Source organism: Aquarana catesbeiana, linkage group LG07 (assembly GCF_042186555.1).
Source record: "Aquarana catesbeiana isolate 2022-GZ linkage group LG07, ASM4218655v1, whole genome shotgun sequence".
NCBI lineage: Eukaryota > Metazoa > Chordata > Amphibia > Anura > Ranidae > Aquarana > Aquarana catesbeiana.
In genome coordinates, this window is record NC_133330.1 from 323,521,012 (window position 1) to 323,527,701 (window position 6,690).

The window sequence follows — 6,690 nt, forward strand, 5'->3', positions numbered from 1 at the left end:
GAAAACGTAATTCGAATGCTGAGCATAGAATTGCATGAAAGTAAAAAAAAAAAAAAAAAAAAAAAAAAAAAGGGAAAATAAATAAATAAATGCTGCGATACAATTGTAGCGCACGTTCACACTGCACATGATTGTGCACACGTTATGCACAATGTAACGCATGCTGTATGACGTGAACGTGCCGTCTGTAGATGGCCGGGGGATACACACAGAACTCACTAGCCAGTTATCTGGTTTGCATTCATGTGTGGGAGAAAGTTTGTCTCCTGTAAAGCTGGGAGGATTCTCACACGGATCATCTGTACTTCCCAGTCCTAGACATGTACAGAGAGGAAAGCTCCAGGGAGGGAAAGGACTCCTGTGTACATTGGGGGGGGGGAGCAAGGGATCCTGAAAATCCCAACGTTCCCAGAATATGATCTTAGGAAGAGCTCGCCATTCCGCCGAGTACCAAATGTCAGAATGTGGGCCACGCTCTTTATTAAATTATCAGTTTATTTGACACACATTTCCTGCCCTGGGATGAGAAATCCTGGCTGAATGAGAATTGTTACTTTGATTTGCTGGGAATCCTGTCGACAGCAACGCACGGCAGATCAAACGCGGGAACGCAGTGGCGTAGATTGCCCGTGAGAATCCGGTTTTCCTATTCCTGTTTCTGGAGGTGATTAGAAAAAAAACTGACCCATGTTTGACCAGCTTAACACTTTAAACTTTCTTTATATTTCAGAGCTTGTTCACACTACCATGTTGCAGTAACGTATGGTAAAATGGATGTGTTAGGCTGCTTTCACACTGGGGCGGTAGGGGTCGTCGGCAGTAAAACAGCGCTATTTTTAGCGCTGTTTTACCGCGGTATTCGGCCGCTAGCGGAGCGGTTTTAACCCCCCGCTGGCGGCCGAAAAAGGGTTAAAACCACTCGTATAGCACGGCTATAGCCGCGGTATTGCCGTGGTATAGCCACGCTGTCCCATTCATTTCAATGCACCGCTCCAAAGATGCGGCTTGCAGGAGACTCTTTCTTCTCCTGCCCTCGGCTTTCACACTGAACAAACAGCAGCGGCTGTTTTGGGTCGGTTTGCAGGCGGTATTTTTAGAGCAATAACGCCTGCAAACCGCCCCAGTGTGAAAGGGGTCTTACTGCAACACGTGGTAGTGTGCCGCCGTGCATGCCTTCAGTTTTGATGGCACCCCGGTGCACATCTAGAATGTAGCTGCAATACTGTATTGTGGTGCGCTGTGCTACAGATATAGTAGGGAAAATAATGATTTGATCCCCTGCAGATTTTCTAAGTTTGCCCACTTACAAAGAAACGAAGGGCCTATAATTTTTATCATAGGTGTATTTTAAATGATAGAGACAGAATATCAACCAAAAATCCAGGAAAAACCCATGTTATAAAATTGAGTTGCAGTTCAGTGAGTAAAATAAGTATTTGATCTCCTACCAACCAACAATAATTCTGGCTCCCACAGACTGCCTACAGTAGGTGCTCATGTGGTACACAGATTAGTCCTGTCAATTTAGGAAGGTGCTCCTAATGATAACTCGTTATGTGTATAAAAGACACCTGTCCACAGAATCTCTTTCTTACATTCAAACCTCACCACCATGGGCAAGACCAAAGAGCTGTCAAAGGACATCAGGGACAAGATTGTAGACCTGCACAAGGCTGGAATGGGCTACAAGACCATCAGCAAGAAGCCTGGTGAGAAGGAGACAATTGGAGTGATTATTCGCAAGTGGAAGAAATACAAAATAACCATCAATCGCTCCTCGGTCTGGAGCTCCATGCAAGATTTCGCCTCATGGGGTAAGGATGATCATGAGAAAAGAGAGGGATCTGCCCAGAACTACACGGGAGGAGCTTGTGATTGATCTCAGGGCAGTTGGGACCATAGTCACCAAACAAACCGTTGGTAACCATTGAAATTCTGCTGCGCCCGTAAGGTTCCCCTTCTCAAGAAGGCACATGTACAGGTCCTTCTGACGTTTGCCAATGAACATGTAATTGATTCAGAGAAGGATTGGAAGAAAGTGCTGTGGTCAGATGAGACCAAAATTGAGCTCTTTTGCAGTAACTCAACTCTCCATCTTTGGAGGAAGAAAAATGCTGACTATGAACCTAAGAACACATCCCTATAGTCAAGCACGGAGATGGAAACATGCTTTGGGGCTGTTTCTCTGCTAAAGGTACAGGCCGACTTTGCCGCATTGAGGGGCCAATGGACGGGCCATGTATTGTAAAATCTTGGATGAGAACCTTCTTTTCTCAGCCAGAACACTGAAAATGGGTTGTGGAGGGGTCTTCCAGCATGACATTGACCCAAAACATACCGCCAAGACAACAAAGGAATGGCTCAAGAAGATGGCCCTTAAGGTCATGGAGTAGCCTAGCCAGTCTCCAGACCTTAATCCTATACAAAATTTATGGAGGGAGCTGAAACTTTGAGCTGCCAAGAGACAGCCAAGAGACCTTAAGGATTTAGAGAAGATCTGTAAAGAAGAGTGGACCAAAATCCCTCCTGAGATGTGTGCAAACCTGGTAACCAACTACAAGAAACGTCTTAACGCTATAAAGGGAAGAAGCCCCTTACTATGGCAAGATTTTAAAGGCACAAAAAACATTTTTATTTTATTTTTTTAATGTAAAGTTTATTACAGAATTAATTAAAAACATCCTTATTTGTAAAAAATACATGGTTCCATCATACATAAACCTATTGCCTATTGCCTTTGTCTTCACTAATACTGAAGGGCAGTCAGATGGCTCCTGCCCCTGTTAGGGCCTGCTATATCTGTGGTCACCCCTGACCAATCTAATGCCTGCATGGAGTCTATATTGTCCATCACACCCAATTACGTTCATCCTACACTCCAAGAACATTGGCTACCATTTTGGTGATATGGGCAACAGACTTCCTTGTTAGGCACTGAAAAAAAAGTGACTCATGGAAGGAATATGGCTAACTCACCTTTAAAAATGCTAGCTGCTCGGCTGTTAGGCTCATCCAGCAGCTTTCTTTCTAAGCCATTGATCCATAACGGCTATGCAAATCAGGAGTTCTGACTTTACCGTCTGCATACCCGTTTCGAGTCAATGACTTGGTAAGTTGGAAGGCCAATTTCCTAAATGTGAGCAATGGAAGCCACATACATAATCGATGACAGGTTTTCTTTAAAGGGCCTAATTTATCAATTTCTGGTAGCTATAGCAGTTTGTTTTGCATGCAACATCCATCCTGATGTTTTCTTTCACACTCCCATATTGCATTGGGGTGGTCTGGTCATTGCTCTTCTGGTAATTGAAGCATTTTGATGATCTCTGTCCTCTGTTCTTCTGGGAGAGAGAATTATGAGCCTCCCCTGGTGTGACCGGGTGTATGGAACGTCATTCAGTGGCTTGTGGCGTGAAAAGCGATTAATCCTCCATTGAGTTGAGGTGCGTGTCAGCTGTCATACCGGCTCACTGTTTAATCTCTGGGTGTGATGTGTCCGGGCCCTGTAATTGTTTTCCTTCCATTGAAGTTTAAATTACGTAACTTAATCTGAATTAGTAGTGGGCCAGAACTTGTAGCACCAAAACTGCTATCGGACAGATCTGCGCTTAAAGTGCACTAGCAAAAGTGTGCCAGTTCGTTAAATGGGCTTATTACAGAAGAACACATCACTGCAGCGAAGGAGAGCCCAAAAGTGAGCAATGCTACAGTGGCTGCGAGTGCTGGGGCATGCATCCGTGCACTGGCTGAGAGCTCTGAGGCATGCATCAGTGCAGTGGTAGAGAGCTCTCCCAGATAGCGAGCAATTGTGCTGCAAGTTTGAAAATGACTTGCTAAGCTATTGCTAGACTTGCCGGGCTTCACAAGGTTGTTGCACAATTGCAGCAAGTCCGCATTGCATGACTTCAGATCAACTTTCTTTGCAAACATTCTGCAAGTTTCCTGTAAGTTCTGCTTCAGTTATGTTGTGCAATAGTCCTCCCACCACAGGGGTCACTGTGGCTGAATTTTCATGCTGTAGACTTGCAGAGCTCTTGCTGTAGACTCACCACTGCAACTTTGCTCTTGTTAGAGACTTGCCATGCAACTTTGCTACAAATTGGCAAAGTGTCAACTAGAATTTGTGATTCAAGTGCTCTGCAAGATTACAAATTGCCAGTGAAATGTGCAGCAAATTAACAGACTTCCAATTCAACACTGCCACAAATTTGTAGCAAGTTATCCTTGCTATCTGGGCTGAGGCATGCATTGGTGCAGTGGCAGCGAGCTCTGGGGCATGTATTGATGCAGTGGTAGCAAGTTCTGAGGCGTGCATTGGTGCAGTGGCAGCGAGCCCTGAGGCATGCATTATTGCAGTGGCAGAGTGCGCTGGTGCAGTGGCAGAGAACTCTGATGCATGTATCAGTGCTGTGGTAGAGAGATCTGAGGCATGCATTGGTGCAGCGGCAGCGAGCTCTGTTGCATGCATCAGTGCAGTGGCAGAGAGCTCTGAGACGTGCAGCGGTAGCAAGTTCTGAGGCATACATTGGTGCAGTGGCGAGTAAAGTGGGGGCATATAGGAGAGGTGGTGAGAGCAGGGGGTGAGGGTGGGGGTCAGGCGCAGTGGTTAGAGTGGCTTTGGCAAATACACCATATCTGGTGGTGCTTATCCATATCTGGTGGTTCTCATCCATATCTGGTGGTGACTACACCATATCTGGTGGTGCTCATCCTAACCTATCTACATGTGTTAAAGTGGTTGTAAACCCTTTACTATCACTTTTACCTACAGGTAAGCCTATAATAAGGCTTACCTGTAGGTACCATGAATATCTCCTAAACTTAGCCAATAAGGAGATTTTCACTATATCCGCATGTGCCAATGTCACCGTCACATGCGCATTAAAGCCGTGCGCACTAGCTGTGCTGTGACCGGTGGCACCCGTGCATGCGAGGGGAGTGAACCCGGAAAAAACTCCGGGAGACATGCTGCCGGTCACAGCAGTGTACGGGGACCGCTGCAACAGCTTCGTTCTAAGGTAAGTATTTCATAATGAGCTAGTATGCAATGCATACTAGCTCATTATGCCTTTGTCTTGCAGGTTTTTTTTGTTTTTTTGTTTTTTTAGAGCGTTTACAACCTCTTTAACGTCCATTAAAATGCCCAGATGTAACACCTCCCTTTCCTGTTCCTCACTAACCCCCAGCAAAAGCTTGCCAACTTCTGCCGGCATTTTTTTTTTTTTCTTTTAAACCTGCAAGGAAAATTTATGATGTGCTAGTACCTGTGTGCAATTTATCTTAAAACGAAGCCCTCCAGCAGCGCACTGTCACCTCTGAGAGATCTTCCATCTTTACCCGGTCTTCCTTCCGGGTTGGTGGGCTCTGGTCCTTTGATTGGATGAGCTGCAATGATGTCACTCCCGCGCATGCACGTGGGAGCCACTGTTCGCGGCACAGGGCTCCAAAGGAACAGCACGGTATGCCGTTCCTTCAGAGCGCATTCACCGGTGACGTCACTGGTGGCTTCACAAGTCAATATCTCCTAAACGGTGCACATTTAGAAGATATTTACTGTACCAGAAAGCCAGAAGGTCTGGCAGACCCTGTTCTTCTGGGACAGTTGAAGCCATCCCCGAATACTAAGTAAGGGGAGCTATCCCAAAGAGAGACCCCCCAGAGGCAGGGGAGGAAGGAACCTGATGGCCACACATCCTCCCCCCTAGACGTGAGGGTAAGCCCGAGGACTCACACCCTTTATCTGTGAAAAACGCACACAAAAGTGAAGGTGGCAAACAGTAGGAGAAAAATAAAAATAAAAAAGTGGACGTGCCAAATAGTGCACTGGCCGGGCCCTGAGGCCTGGTAGACAAAAATTGCCCCAGGCTTTAGCCAAAAGGCCCAGCCCATGAGGCGCAGTGCATAAAGGGAAAGCAAATTTAGTGCTGTGATCATGTGTTCTGTTGGGGTCCCACAACCAAGTGTTACTAAGAGCACCCCTAGTGCGACCACTCCCAGGGGGCACAGGCACCGCGGACCCACTGCCTTCCCAGCCCATGGCCAGACAAGGTAGAACGTTCAAATCAGGAGGTAATGGGCTCTTCCAGCTTTCCCCGGGGGAATTACTCCCATGCCCCAACTGCCTGTGGGCACCCCAGTTTCTGTTCCAGCCGGTACTAACCTTCTAAGCCCCCATCACTCCAGCAGGTTTGCATAACTGCCACCCCCAACCTTGGCCAGGATAGTAGCACAGCGCCCCCACTGGATCACTGCTGAGAACAGATACTACACTTGATCTTAGCCAAAAGGCCAGGAAGTGATATCACTATTTATTTACCTCTCCATCTCCTGCCCCCCTTCTTATAGTAGAAAACACTTTATAAAATGCACTGCAACATATTGCGGAGATCTTACCAACAGAGTTACTGAGAGATAGAAAGGACTGATGGGTGGTTTAACTCTTCAGCATCCACCAAACACTGAAATATCAGTTTCAGATGGGCCAACTCTGCCTTTTGGTTAATACCAACTGTAGTATCTGTTCTTATCAGTTTTTGAGAACAGAATGCTGGTGCCTCTTGCTGAGGGGGGCGCCGGTTAGTAATTCCCGATGTAATAAGGTAGGTACAGTGGGCGGGTTCTTCTCCTCCTGGGTTGATCGTGGCCTGGTTTACCAGGCTTTTTCCCTGGTTGAAGGTAGGGCTCTTCCTA

General features: G+C 46.6%; 1 pseudogene; it reads right to left on the reverse strand.

Moving 5' to 3' along the window:
• Positions 1–6,181: 6,181 nt before the first annotated feature.
• On the reverse strand, positions 6,182–6,300 carry LOC141103971 (U2 spliceosomal RNA; annotated as a pseudogene).
• Positions 6,301–6,690: the final 390 nt, after the last annotated feature.